This window comes from Typopeltis vanoorti, chromosome 4, assembly GCF_054136105.1.
Source record: "Typopeltis vanoorti isolate ZY-2024b chromosome 4, IOZ_Tvanoo_1.0, whole genome shotgun sequence".
In the NCBI taxonomy this organism is placed as follows: Eukaryota; Metazoa; Arthropoda; class Arachnida; order Uropygi; family Thelyphonidae; genus Typopeltis; species Typopeltis vanoorti.
Genome location: NC_143552.1, coordinates 131222701 through 131238650, shown reverse-complemented (window position 1 = coordinate 131238650; position 15950 = coordinate 131222701). Strand labels below are relative to the sequence as shown.

At 34.0% G+C, this 15950-nt stretch overlaps 1 long non-coding RNA gene across 1 annotated transcript; it reads right to left on the bottom strand.

Annotated features, from left to right (window-relative positions):
* Nucleotides 1-521: 521 nt before the first annotated feature.
* LOC150107677 (uncharacterized) lies at nt 522-14008 on the bottom strand. Its single transcript, XR_016548210.1, has 2 exons — nt 13983-14008; nt 522-922 (listed from the first exon to the last, which is right to left on the bottom strand). It is a non-coding gene; the product is annotated as an uncharacterized LOC150107677 (long non-coding RNA).
* Nucleotides 14009-15950: the final 1942 nt, after the last annotated feature.

Below are 15950 nucleotides of genomic sequence, written 5' to 3'. Positions count from 1 at the left end.
GTTAATTTATTATCATTTCATCTGGACTCATAGTTCGTAATGCTGCTGAGATTATGGCTCTGCTTGGTGGTGTGGTGAGCCTACCACTGGGTAGAACCAATGCTGAGAAGTTCTTCTCGGTGAGACGTTGTTCCACTCAGTGACAAGTGGGCCTGTCACTGAGTGGAAGATCTAGAACTTTGACTCCTACATGGAACTTTTAAGCTCCTTAACCTGATGATGCATTTCCATTCGGAGATCTAAAATACTCGTAGAAGCAGCATCATGCTTATATGATGTGCGTCACGATATTGTGGTTTGCTTTGTAGATGCTTATTGTATTCCACTTTTATATCTTGTAAGTCGAGGTCACAGGAACATTAAAATGTCCAGAAATTTGTTATTTTCTTTTCTTTATATTTCTGCAATACATATAATCACGAACTTTTTTGATTTTGTCTCTTTTATTATTTTCAGTACCTTGAAGTTTTTACAAATTAGAAGTGAGAACGTATTTCATCTCAGTAACCATCTACTAAAACGTGTCCAATAAGTTTATTTCATTACATGGGTAATAATTACATTAGTGCAATGTAAATAATAAAACTACGATATCTGATTGCAGTGACAATGCATGTAAGTGAATCTCATTTAATTAAAATTAAAAATCAAGAGCGATCTACTCCTTCTTCTCTTCCTTCTTTTCTTCTGCCTTCTCTTCAGTCTTCAGACCAACTACTGTAGTGAAAGGATGGAAACCGTAGTTATAAAATTGAAGACCAAGTGGATGACGGTGGTAACTGGGAATGATATAATATGGCACCACATTGTCGATCTTTTCCACTTTGTCAACATTGGCAATTTTGATAGTTGGAACGTGAGGAGAGAATAGTAGAGGCATCAGCTGAGCCGAAGCCACAGCCACAAGGAGAGCAAGAACGATCTGAAACAATAATAAGATATTTTAGTTCATATCCTCACGAAACAAAGTCAATATGTGTAAACCGGTTAAAATATATTATTATCACTTTATGAAATTTGTAATAACATGATACTTTCATATATTAAAAAAATAAATAATTAAATTAGCATTATTTTCGGAAAGTCCTCGTAGTTGAGGCACTTGAGAGTTCAACCTAATTTGTTCACCTTGTAATTTAATAAAAATCATATAATTACAACTGAATCCCTGGGATCGAATCTCGTCTAAGACTCCAAGGAACTTTATAATGGCTTTTCAACTGACGTTTCAACTGAGTTAACCGATATCATAGGGATGAGGTAGGATTTTCTTCCCGAAAGTAGACAACAAGCAATTTTCTGACATCATATACGCCTCATGGCCTTCATTGTTTGGTGCGTAATTCCATCCAAACTAAACCAAGCAGTTAACACCATAGTCTTTGTGCTTTTCTGCTAAAGTGTTTTAGCAGTTGTTTGACCTCAAATACGGTATCATCCATTAAAAACATAGATAATATTCTACACCAGTCTCTTCTTTTTTTCGTATTGAAGAAGCATCCTCTCTTCACATGCCATTTCTGTATGTATACTGGATGACGGAGAAGTTCAATGTACAGTTTCTTGATTTTTTTTTCGAGTTTAATCTTCATTATCGATGCCTTCTTTTGGAATAAATTCCTTGGTGGATTCCGAATGACTAGTGATCGGTAGGATGCATGCAGAAAAGTATGCGCACACACCGTAAGTTAAAATAGATGTCGGAGTTGATGGCACGCCCTTCTGAAATCGAAAGCGGTTACGCCTATGAAACTACACTGGAAGCATATCATAACCTAGTACCGGAGATGATTTTTAATTGGAATCAGAAATGCTGCTTCACCCAGGTACTCAACTGATTTTTGGGCGTTGGAATTGTTGGTCCACTTTTCATTGTAAGGTAACAAACAGTTCTGGTATTAAAAATCAGGTGACTATGTCTATAAATGATCACTGGATAATCCTTTGAAATCTGCACGTGATGTTGTGCTGATCGGAATCGTTTTGCATATTTATTTTCACTAATTCCAATTAGCGGAGATGATGTTAGAGTTTCCCTTGGATTACTGAGTTTGGTGTGTCATTCACAAAAGCGTATGGCCAAATTGGATTCGATGGCTTTAAGTAGTGTCTCAAAGTATTATCAGTTATTGTTTTAAAATTCACATACAGTATCTGATTTTATCCATATAACCTTTGGCTAGTAAGAGGAAACTGTTTAATGGTGTATATACGACCAATATTATAATTACTTATCATTACACAACACCAAACGAGAAAATGCATTATAAAGATATAAATTTCGAGAAAACGTTTGGATCATCCTTGTAAAACCAACTTTTAAATGCACAGTAAGAAATAAAATTACTTGATACAGAACAAACCTCAGTGATACACACATTCCCAGGTTCTAACAAGTGTGTATCATTGGGTAATCAATGTTTCTGAACTCAGAAACATTACTAACAAATGTTTATTTATTTTTTAACTTTTACCACCGGATATAATTCTACGAATTATATTACTAGAACATAAACAGTTAATGATTTGTATCTTACAAATCATTAACTGTTTTGTTATCTTTAGTATTGTTCATCTAGTTGAACTTTTCTCTACTTATTAACAGAACAAAATAAAAATAAAAAAACTTTCCATATACGAGATATTTTCTTTTTTAGTTTGTCATAGCTTTGAGTTAATGTAATGAATATAGCAATAAAATTGGTTTTGAGAAGGCATTTAATTGCCCACCGATCGGCAATTGAGAAAGACTGCTCCACATAGGAGTTTCTCAATAGCTAGCCTGGGGATTATTGTTAGCCTCAGACAGTTAATATGATGCCTCTCGCAATTGGCTTGAAGCTAAGAACAATCACGTGTATCGCTATTCTCAACATATTAGTAGCTAAAATTCAACAAAAAAAAGCAAACACGTGCAGATTAATTTTTTAAATTATTTCTACTGTTCCTTGAAAGAAATAAAATGCTACACATATGTGTAGCGTTTTATTTCATATACAAAATAATTTTCACACCTTGAAATGGTGTTTACTGTTGACAGTCATTCCTTTAATGTAGTGAATGTCTGAAGGCTATTTTTTGTATCCAAATCTTTAAGATAAGTGTATGTTTTGACTATAGCCCTGCAGCATTTTATTGCAAGGTCAGACTGTGATAAAAATAAATAATAATTTAGTAAAAATAAAATTTGTGATGTTTACTTTCCGATAATTAAACTGACGTTACTGTAGATAAATAATCCCTAGAGCTACATGATTAAGGATTAATCAACTCGCCGCCTGGATTAAGTATTGTGGAAATATTCAAAACGACGTCTATTAACCATATTTTTAAAACAATACTGAATTTATTAAATAAAAATACACCGCACACATTTCTTTAAGTAATCTTTTAGATAAAATGTAGAACCCATACTCAATAAATTATGCTAACTTAATCTATTGATGGATTCGAACTTACTGTGCATTGGATTTGAACCCTTGACAAGGACGGTTATAAGAACACCACGTGCTTATTGGATGCCTGAAGTAGCTACAGACATGTTTAGTCACTGTATTAGATTTCTGGATTATCATATACTTGGATAAGTTACTGTGCTAATGTACTACAGGTTAACATCCTTTTGAGTGGAATGTACATTAATAAACAAAAATCTACAGTCAGTGCAATAATGAGAACTATACGCCGTTTCTTGGATGGAATTAACATAAAAATTAAATATATAAAAATGTACAGAGTTAAAGGAAACAAATATATATATATATTTCATCCTTTCATTTAACATATATAATCTAGAACAGCGATTACCGATCGACTCGGAACCATTGCAGTGGAATGTTTCATTCTTTCTGCATGGGCATAACTCGTTTGGGATCCAATGAATGAAGGAACGCCTACGTAGTACACTAATCATTTTGTCAACTCTCCCAAGTTTGAACCAATGAATTACTTCAATAAATCTTCGGTCCTCACTGCCTCAAGTGGAAAATTGGTTCGCAAGTATCTTTCGCTTCTCCCCTCCAATAGAAGTAACTTTTCTCTGCGTTCTATATGACTGGTCTCTCTCCCTCTCTCTCTCTCTCTCTCTCTCTCTCTCTCTCTCTCTCTCTCTCTCTCTCTCTCTCTCTCTCTCTCTCTCTCTCTCGCTCTTTCTTTCTCGCCAATCTGATCGGTGTTAACTACTAATTTGATGGTCATGTGCTATGTGAATTTTCAAGGCTTATCAAGAAAGCAAAATCTATTAATACAGTGGTTCTCATCCACAAAACTTGAAAAAAACATCTTCCAATTTGTCAGTAAGCTTGTCAGAAAAACTACAGGATTCGTTTTCGCGAAAGGCCGATGTTCAAATCTCATCTTGGATACAAAGAAAATTTATAAGAGAGTTACAGTTGAAAGTGAGTTAACCAGTTTTTATATTTCAGGAACATTTTTCCCTCTCTAGATACATAAGAAACGACTGTAGAACATACTCAGTTAACATACACAATAACTGTGAGTTGTTGGGTGTCCAATTTGGTAGCTTAATTCAAGAAAGATAGAAATAAGTAAAAAGACGAGACGTTGCTCTGTGGATACGGTATTCCAGAGGCAAATGTATTCATATTTTTCATAGAGAGGCAAATATATCCTTGCCTAAAAGCACAAATATTACGTATAAATATACCAATGGCTATACAAAGGGCTCATAGCTGGGAGCTAAAGGTTTAAGGGACGAAGAATTTTATTTCTATCCTCTGGAGATAGAAATAAAAATCTTGTTGAATCAGCATAATAACTTAATACCATCTTGCTACGATTTCTTTATTATCTTCCTTGTTTCTGAATACCTAAAATGAAGTTCGTTTCTAGGGATTGGAAGGGAATAGTTACAGTATTTGATCCGTTATCATGGTATGTTCAAGATACTAGAGAGCTTGTCTCATGAATATCAAGCTGATGGACTTGTGCTGTTTAATTGCAACATGAGAAAGAACGCAATCTCATGTTGCAATTAAACAGCACAAGTTAAAGTATTTGTTTTGCTAGTGTGTGTGTGTGTGTGTGTGTGTGCGCGTGCGTTGCTATCCGGACCCATTTAACTAAATCCCTGCATGGTCTGCCAAAAATGGCCTCTTTGTGACGGATAGCATATGTATCACAAAGGGGATGCTCGTGCATAGGCACTGCGGAACAGCAGCACGCCCAATTTTTCTCGACATATAAATATATTTATTAATTTATTTATATTTGTTGTAATATTTAATTTCATCATCAACTATCCTATGCAATTCTCTTATTATGTATAAAAAATAATAAAAATCCATCTTGTACCACTTAGGAGGGCGAAGGACGCTAGCAGCATTTTGTTTACCACAGTGTCATATTGCTACGCGCGCAAGCATATGCACGTCATAGTGAGACAGGAGCTATTACCGTAATGTGGCACTATCCGTCGCGCAGTTCCACTGTTGTGTATATACAGTTTGCGGAAGTAGTAGAGTGTTCGTAGTGCTTATCGTGTTTACTCCGTCGCTTTAAATATTTGGACATTACAATTAAACACATAACATTTGTTATAAGTTTTTATTTTAGAAACATTATTAGGATTATGATAATGGATTTTATTTTTAAGTAATTTTGAATGAAACCAAACTGTATAATTTTAACGATAATTAACAATATTTTTTCATGTTTAATTTTTTTAAATTTTACCATAATTTTGATATTTTATCCAAACACGTATACACTGTACTTACAGTGTGTATGTACATTTCGAAAGTTGCAGCACCCCCACGATTTCAAGCCACGAGCCGTCACTGGTACCACAGTAAATTCCTGAAACACTCTGTTTGTTGTACCAAACTAAATACTTTAAAATTAATGATGTTATTAACCATATTGCAGTCAGTAGTTGCTACTTCATTCTTGTAAGAATGAAAAAGCCTGCTACCGTCGTGAGGTAGCACGCTGGATGTAATCATCTATCCCTTACAACGGCAAAAAAAAACTTAATAAAAAGATATGGGATTTGGATTTGTCTGTTTTTATTTGTATGGTTTTTACAATTTTGCAGGAAATAAAATTATGGAACGGATAGTTCGTGTCCTCTCTTGCAACGATGGAAGTTAGAGGAAATCTGGAATTCCCCCCCCCCCCCCCTGCTACTGACATCGCCAAACAGTACTGTAAAGGCTGTGCAGAGAGCTTTCTCTCCTGACCGAATCGGTATTGATTTTATGATGCTGATGACATATAAATATGTTAAATGGAGAACTGTGCGTAGCACTGTTGCTTTACTTAAATATAATTTCATTTAGATTTGAAAATCCTGCAAAATTTCCAAATCTTTCTTCTTGAAAGAGTTTGTGTTTGGGAATTAGAATGAAAACTTGAATGAGAGTAGAGTAGAGGTTCTCTTAAGGACCTGAAGCCAAATAGAATAACCTTATTGTATCAGTGTTCATGGTCTTAGTTTCAAGAAATTTTTCAGTCCGATGGTTGCTGCGTTCTAACTACCTATCCACCATTATCAGCTGATGTCTATCGCAATGCTGCTTTCATATACACCAACATGCTATCACATCATATCAAACTTAATTTTTTATAGAGTTACTATGTAATAAGTCCTGGAATCAAGGCCAGCTACATCTTTTACGATCATTTATTTCCGCCAACACCCTTTATTCCCTTATAGGAAGTAGACAAGGTCATTTAGCCCTTGTAAGTTGAGGGAGAGGTTCAATCCATCGGTAGGCAACCAGAGATAGCTAGCCCAAGATTATCACTAACTATAAACAGCATCCGGCAGACAATGCTGTCATCTTGTGAACCTTAACCCTAACACAATATATTTATTGTTAGAAATAGTGTGGAGTCTACGCTAGATTTCGTTGAGTTTATAAGACAAAAAACACCCCTTGCCCATGCCACAGATCGACTAACTAGGGAACCAGTCGAAGGAACGATAAGAAAAAGTTCTTCTAGTCAGAGACTAGATTTGAACTGAGAACCTGCTTTCTTTGGGCGGCCTAGCACTAGGTGCAAACGCGGGCCTTATCATTTATTTTTACCTCTTAGTTATTTAATAAATTTACATTACTTCACAACTAACTTATATTTAGATAGATTTTTTATAGTTAAAAATCTGTCAATCCATATAGAAGGAAATTATTGCGATAAAGGAACAGTTTAGTTTTTTTTTTTTTTACACTTTTCTGTTGAATAGAATAACTTTGTGAATTGGACTGGGAAAAAATCATCTGGAAAAAACGCAAAAAAAAAGAAAAGAAAATGGAAAAAAAAATTGTGCTGGACAAGAAATTTTCTTGTCTAGCACAATCTGAGTCGCGTTCCTCTCTAAACAAAGAAGCTGGTTATTAAGGAAGTTTTAAAATTTAGCTTCTTTTTCAAAGAGAAAATTTTTATTTTAGTGTTCGTGAAAAGTTTATTTATTTTTTTTAGTCGCCTCATTCCAATTATTTGTATACGAGTTTTAAGGATGACGATTACAAAACATATTAAAAGTTAAAGAGTCATTTAATTTGTGGTTTGAGCGAAGTAAGTAGAGAATTCGATATATTGGCCTTTCACTAAAAACTATTCGACGTATATGAATTTCGGACTTTATGAACATTTTAAAAATCTTCTCATGTTTAATGGCAACCATAACTCCCTTGCAACAGATATTTTCCTTATAAGAGATTCCGTTATCCTTAGAAACTTACCCGAGACTTTTTTTGGCATGTTTTCGCCAGTTTCTATAATTCCAATGCTGTTTCGAATTTTCAAGAGGTTTTCTAGAACGAATTTTATTCTTTGATGTAAGTTGAAAATCACTTTTAACGCAGCCCACACACACACACATGCGCGCCTGTGCGGGATGTTTTCATATCCCTGTAATCAATTTTTAAGGCCAATTCTACATATCAAAACTGATTAAATGATCTCAATAAACATAGATCGAAAAACCTCACATTTCCGAAATATAGCCCTTTGTAGTTTTAAGGACGAATAGGACGAATGCGAACAGTCTGTAGTGCAGATAGTAGGCAAAATATAAAGAAATAAGGGCATAAATCTCTCGGTAAACTGGCAAAAAAAAAGAAAGCACAGTAGGATAATCGTACTTAGTTGGCATTCAAAATGATCATCTCCGTTTCTAGAAATGCAGCTGCTGAGACACCCCACCATTAGCCAGACTTGCTCAGAAGTTTCTTCCTATGACAATCAATTCATATTCAACACGCTCACAGTTCATACTCTGAAGTACTCCAAAGGTTTCAAATAATCCCGTAAATAAAATTCACAGGGTTTGGAAAAGGTGACAGAGAAAGTCACGTAAATTAGCCTATCTAAGTAAATTCTTCTTTGAGATGATCTTTGATCGTACTCTCGGGCCTTACGATTGTAGTGTGTTGCAGCTCCATCCTGCAGGAATTACGTTTCACCTCTACGCCAAAAAGAAATTCATTGAGAATAATGGAAAAAAGTTTCTACCAGATTTTGGCCTGGTTGGCAAAATATGACGCCTTGTCAATTAAGACATAAACAGAATTGCTGCTGATGTGTAAATGAATAACTGCATGTGGATTTTGATTGACCCGCATGGGACTCGCGTGATTATTATAAAAATTACCATCTTCGGTGAACACCGCGTGTCTTTTAAAAACACACAAGAGAAAATTGTTGGTTTGACTGTTGCAGAACTATAACAAAGCACTAATCTTGAGCAAAAATGTTGAACTGGCTAGAAATGGGTCTTTTAAGCCAGTTGCAGAAACTTTCACATAGAAATGGGTCTTTTAAGCCAGTTGCAGAAATTTTCACATAACTGCTCGGGTGTCATCCTCTTGCTGCAGTCCCCCGTGTGCTAGAGAATGTATTTCGAGTGCAGCGAGACACATGTTTTATTCAGTTTCCGGTAGTACCCTATAGATCTTTGTACCACTTCTTCATTTCGTGGTGCAGAAATTATGCCAAGTTCACAAAGGCCATGGAATCTGATAACTTCACAAAGTCTTTCGATAAAGCCGTCGCTTCATGTGCTATTCGTTGGAACATCCATAATAAAGGTGTATTAGTCAATTCAGTAAACTTGACCTCGTTTTCCATTGCAAAACACTGATGTTTGAACCTAGAAACACTGAAACAAATTCTTCTCTACGCTCGTCTTTCAGAGTCTGGTTGTTTACAATAAAGTGATTCATTGAGTTGCTTCTGTCTGCTTTCATGTTGTTGTACATGTATACATATTAGCTGTATAACTATATACAGAACACATAGGCAGTAGTCTATATGATAGTAGTCTTCTACTACCTGAAGACTGTCACCAACGTCTTATGTTCGGATTCGAGCCAAAGATGTGTACTATCCACTAATGCAAATTGGTTGGTAGATGGTTTAATATTCAGAGTTTAAAAATTAAATGTAGCTAATAAATAATTAAATATTTAAAGTTGGAAAATCCAAAATAGGTAATGAATAATCATCTAACATTCAGAGTTGGAACGATGAAAATCAATTTTTATTTTCATTTACACAAGAAACGTGTAAATATTAACGAATTTTTACTCAAAGAATCTCGCTGATTTCTTCCTGAACTTTTCAAAGCATAAATCTAAAATTTATGAGTTTAACCCTTTCAGAAAACAATAAATAAACACACATCGTGCTCATTTCCCAGATCATTAGATATAATATTAAAGATTAATCTTCTAAATTAATGTAAACTCAAATAACTTTAAAAGAAATAGTGTATGAATCCAATACTAATATTTTCGAAGTAATTACCAATTAAAAATAAAAGTTTAATTAAAAATCATAACTTATTTATAAAGCTTGAATTTTTATAATAAAGAGATAAAATATTGAATAAATTTATATTTTATAAGTTTTATTTTTATTTTTTAATCATTAAAAGTATTCCCTAGGTTTATACATTATAGATTTAGTGTCATGATACCGAAGTCTATGAAACATGGGGTTTTGATGATCAATAGTGTCTACCTGAGAATGATTGGTTGGTTTACATTACACCAAAGCAACTAGGACTGTGATACAAGTATGGTATAATTTCTATAATATGTGTGTATGTACGAGTATATTCTCTGGTCAGTTGCAGTTTAAAAAACCAGTACATGTATGCATAGATCCATTTCCCTCCATTGAAAATCTTGTAGCAATCCAAGTCGTGTCTATCAAAAAATAAAATAAAATAAAGGCTTCGCTGAAATCGACTCAACTACTCACTGTCTTTATTATTAGGCTCTCTCATTGAAGTGAGTGATATATTTTGCCAAAGCAGACAAGAATAAGATTTATTTTTGCCGTTATGTTTTAGACATATCGTTTATATAATGAAAGGTCATCTATTAGCTTTACTTCGAATATCAAGAACAGTCGTAAATTTAAGAGTATATCGAAAATAAATAATAAATACGTTGTATAAAGTCTTCCTTCTACTGTTTTCCTTCTACAAGTTCCTTCTTTCTTCTTAACAACTTTCTCATGCACATCACTGATGTGCTAGACGTTTGCAATTTCTTGTCTAGGTCTTTGTTTCATGTTTCGTTGATGCGGAGTATTTCGGTATTCTTTATCTGTGCCTTGATAACAGCATCGTACCTGTGTCATATTTCCTTTATTTTCACTCACTTGACAGATTTTGATGCAACCTTTTAAGGTGAATTCTTACTAAAATTTATTTTTCAAGCTGAATATTGATTTAAATTTCAATTTGATATTCTATATCACAGAATCCCATTATATATATATATATATATATATATATATATATATATATATATATATATATATATATATATATATATATATATATATATATATATATATATATATATATATATATATATATATATATATATATATAGCGTTTTCATTATTGATTAAATGCAATGCAATTTTTTACTTTTAGATGTATTTACTCAGTTTTCTAGCTTGGTAACTTAGTGTTAATGGTTAAAATGAATAATTTATTGAAATAGGACAGTTTCATCTTTCTGTTTCACTCAAATATTACGAAGGTGCCACTGCTATTTTTTTGAAAACTGAAATTTTTGCACTTTTATTGCCAGATAGACTTGCTCGTATTTCAAGCCGAGCCACAATTGTCCTTATAAGGACTGGCTTGAAGGAGCGAAGCAAGAATGCTTTTCATCTTCCCCGTTATCTGTAGAGGACAGTGTAGGTATAAGGTGTTATTGGGCTATTAAAGCTCTGATCATGGCAACAGGAGTATAACAGCAATAACCTAGCCTCAGTTAGAACTTCATTGGCTACAACATTGCTATCCATTACCCTCCAAGGATATTAATCACCGCATCTCACGGTCGATCTCCCTCTCCAATCCCAACTCAAGAGTCACAATTGTTTGAAGATAGTGAAACTTAATGCCTTCTAAATCGAGAAAATAAATGGTGCGAGAAAGATATACTCGTGTTTCTCTTTGTGAGTTTTTTGATTTTACAGTCTTGTTTTTTTTTTTAAAAAAACAGTGATTATATTATGCGGACATAATATATACATACTTTTAGATGATGTTATTGTAATGACGATTGGAGATTGTCTATGCTCTCTTCATAGAGGAAAAATTATAGTTTATCGCTCCACCAATAGATGACATAGAGGATTTCGCATTGACATAGAATGGATTCTCCTCCCATTTTTAATTTATATCTTAAAAAAATACTTTTCTACGTATTTTTCCATTATATCGAGACTTTGACAGATATTTTATGTCCGCATTAACTACTGTAAAAGCACCTGCCAACCTTTCAACAATAATTTCACTCCCATATGCTGGACAATCGAAAATATGCTTAGATTCGAATTGATTTTGAAACTATCTTAACCGAATCCGTTATCAATTTCAATATAATGATATATTTATGCATCTGATAGCAATACGCTGTGCTATCAGGTGAATAAAATCTTATTTTTAAACTATCGAACGATTATTTTTAAAGTCAAAATTCATAAATAAAAAAAAATAAATAAAAACAAAATCCGATTACTTTGCATGTAAACGTTTCTCACTCGTACACAAGTCTCAGAAAACTTTTCCATTATTTTTGATGTATGTTTTTAATAGCAAAGAAGCATTAAAATATCAGTATTGCTTGTTTTTGATATTTATTCTAAGTTATTTTCTTTAATATAACTTTAATTACTATACAGTAATGTACACAAATCAGTCAAAATATTATGATTAGTCCCAGTAGTTGGTAGACTACACTCTTGCTTTTAGAACTATCGCCATGCTGCATGGAATGGAATCTATTAACACCTTTGAACGTTAGAGGTACCATGTCATTAGAATTACTTCCTCTAGATCTTCGATAGTGGAGGACGTTTGAATCCTCCACAATCGGGGTGGAGGATTCAAACGTCCTGTGGGAACACATTCGTACCATCAAGAATGTATTACCTGATCAACCACCACAGATAGGTCGTAACTTTGTGGTATTCATAGTATAGTCTACGGGTATTAGTACTCTAACATAATCCAGGAAAACATTACCCGATCCATCTGCTGTGCCGTGAAATCAGGGAGATTCGTTCCGCCAGGTTTTCGCCTACTCCCCTCTTGAAACTATCTACCTATCTGCGAAAGTATCAACAAAGTTCTTGGATTTTTTTTTCTCCTAATGATTGCGTTATACACCGGGTTGTGTCTATTCCACGTCTTTTGTTTGTTAAATGGTTCGATAGTTTTTCACGAAATTTAATACAGGATACTTATAAGAATGAAAATTATTCATCAGAAGGTTACTTTCTATTTTTATTATATATTTCATTCAGTTTTTCTTGTGCCATTGTAACAATGTCAGAAGAAAAGGGATTGAGGAGCGCATTTATTTCTCGCAAAATGCGTGAAATTTTGCGAGAAAGAAATTCCATTTTGCGTAGCACCACCCAAAATGCTCATTTTGCGAGAAAGAAATGCGTAGAAAAGCTGCACCTTCGATAAATCACTACGTTGGTTGGCTGTTTCAGGTGGATGCCACTGAGAGCATACCCACTGACAGTTTAGATTTCAGTTGTGTTTGGCAATGAATACCGAATACCCTAATTGCTGTACCGGTAACATAAACAGATCTGCGGATGAATCCACAGGAGAGGAAGGAGGAGCTGTTGGCTATATCCTCACAATGAAATCATAACAAACTATAAATGTTCAATTGTATAACACAAAACAAAGCCAAAGTATGTGTTTTACTCGATAAACAGCTCGAAATTTAAAAATAGGTTGTTCATTATTATGAAAAGTAGAAATAAATTGCATATTAGTTAAATAATAGACGTTTCAAAATAATAATAATAAAAGTAATTCTCGGTTTCCGCCATTAATATTCATGAATCTTTCTCTCTCCTTTCCAAGATTCAACTAGTGATTTGTCACTGACGTGATATTGAACCGATTAAGATTGTCAACAAAGGAAATACAGTTGTTTCTTAATTTCTGAGGAAATCTCTAAGAATTTCTGAGAACTTCTTCAGCTTCATCATCTGAACAAGTAAAGTCGACCACGAGATGTCGCAGAAAGTACTCTCCAGATCCGTATCGAGATATTTTATCAACCTTGAAAAAACAATGTTTGAGCGACAAAGGGAAGTGCTTAGAATTTGACCGTTTGTGCCATAGTGAAGAACATTTTTGGCTCGCCGAAAAATAAATAAATAAATAAAGCTTCCATAATGTTTAAATCAAATTCCTCTGTTTCAAGTGTCCAATATTGAAATTTATGCTCAGGTTGTTTAAAATTAGAATAAATATTTGGCTTGTGATTATACGTTCTTAAGTATAGAAAAAACAATAACTAGTGAGGAACTGAACAACCCTATTTAACATATGGAAGACTCAGCTTTACAACATAAGCATCACTAAGAAATAGCAAAATCGATATGGGTCTCGCATAAACTATATTAAACAAGACAAAAATCTATTGATGAGAACAGCAAAAATCAACATTGATACTCACGAAGTGCTTCATAATTAAGTTGAGTTCGGTTGTCAACCTTCTACAATTACTTGACGCTCATCTGTTTTATATACTACTTTAGATTTTTATTATTTTTTTCTTGTATCCCATTCACGTGCACATTCTTCTTTCTAAGGAGGGAGGCGATGATTTATTCTAAAGTTCCTGTTTGCTACAATCATCTGATCATCTCACTTAAGATGGATCTAGGTCAAGTACAAAGATGATCCTCGAGACTTCCAAATTAGATATATTAAACCCAGATGCGAATGCGGGAAACAAATGTCTGTAGATATTTAAATATGTTAGTGAATAATTATATGAAATACATGTCCTTAATTAAATACTACTAAATATTGTAATTTTTTTATAAGTTTTCTTATACGCTCCCTTCAATTTTTCTTAAATAACAAACTCCACGCCCTTCAGAAGTGACTCCACCCAGTTTGGCGGATTTCCCACTGCTCGGTATGAACATCACTCTCATCTCCGTTCTCTGATGTGGCCACACCCCTCTGTATCCTTACATAGCTTATTGTGCGAACAATAACAAATATATTAGCACAATGGGAATGATGGTAAGTGATATCACTGAAATTATTGAAATAGAAACTTTCAGCTTTTAATTCTTTCTAAATTGACATATGCAGTGCAGAAACACTGTAGGTGCCGGTTTCATTAAGTTTATGATGAAAAAATGTAACATATTATTCCAAAAACAAGTCGCAAGCAGCAAAGACTTTGTTGATCATCTGTACAATTTTTATAATGATCCACGACTGAAAATATTGTTGAAATTGTGATGTATTATGGTTGAGATGAAAGAAAAAAAATAATATTAGTAAATAGCTAATATTATAACGGAGTATGAAAAATATTTTCCATAGCTTTTCAAAATAAAAATTTCCCTTTATTCGCAATAGAAATTTCTATTTTGTATGTGAATCTCACCAACTAAAGATAATAAACCTATTATAATACATTAGTATGAGTAGCGTGGGTGGGCTAATAATTAGATCATCCGAGAACTTTACGCTAGAGAATAACGCTGAAATTTTCAATCCACTTTTAGGTCCATGAAATTCATCTACACCCTAAATATATTCACACAAACATCCATGTTACGATGGGATTCGAACCACACCTATCGTAGAGGGGGGGGGGACTCTATCCACTCTGCCAAACCACACTCTCTCTCACTCTCTCTCTCTCTCTTTCTTTCTTCCCCTCTCTCTCTCCTTCTCTTTCTTTCTTTCTTCCTCTGTCTCTCTCTCTCTCTCTCTCTCTCTTTCTTTCTTCCCCTCTCTCTCTCTCTCTCTCTCTCTCTCTTTCTTTCTTTCTTCCTCTCTCTCTCTCTCTCTCTCTCTCTCTCTCTCTCTCTCTCTGAGATTGAATGCATCTGCGTTACTGCAGATGAATTACTAAAATATGTATAGCTATGAAGGGATGATCATATCATCGGTAATTGGGTTCTAAAGTGTATTTGGCGTGGAGAAAAATCGACTTGCACGGACAGAGAGTCTTTTCCTAATTCCTCTTCACCTAGAAATGTCCTAATCAATGTTCCTCTAATCTTAGATGGAATTTGAACGTAGGGCTTTCGAACTAAAGGATGTCATCGCTACCTATGGAACTACAAAAGAGCATCCGAGATGTTGAATAAACTATTCTTCTGATATGCTAAGAAATATTAAAATCGTTTTTAATAAAGTAATGTCATATGGTTTAAAATCTGGGTATTGTTAATTTTTGTTGCTAATATCGCATTTCATCTTTGCAAAATAAAATACAAAAATTAGTTGTGATGTCGGCATTTATGGAACTGGAAGTAAAGAAACTTGAAGATATGTTGTGAGTAGTTCGAAGTTTTTCAAATGAAAATAAGTGTATGGTAATATAGCGACATCACCAAAATTATGAATTCGCGTTCTAGTCATTTAGGGATAACCAGTGCTAAACAGATCTAAG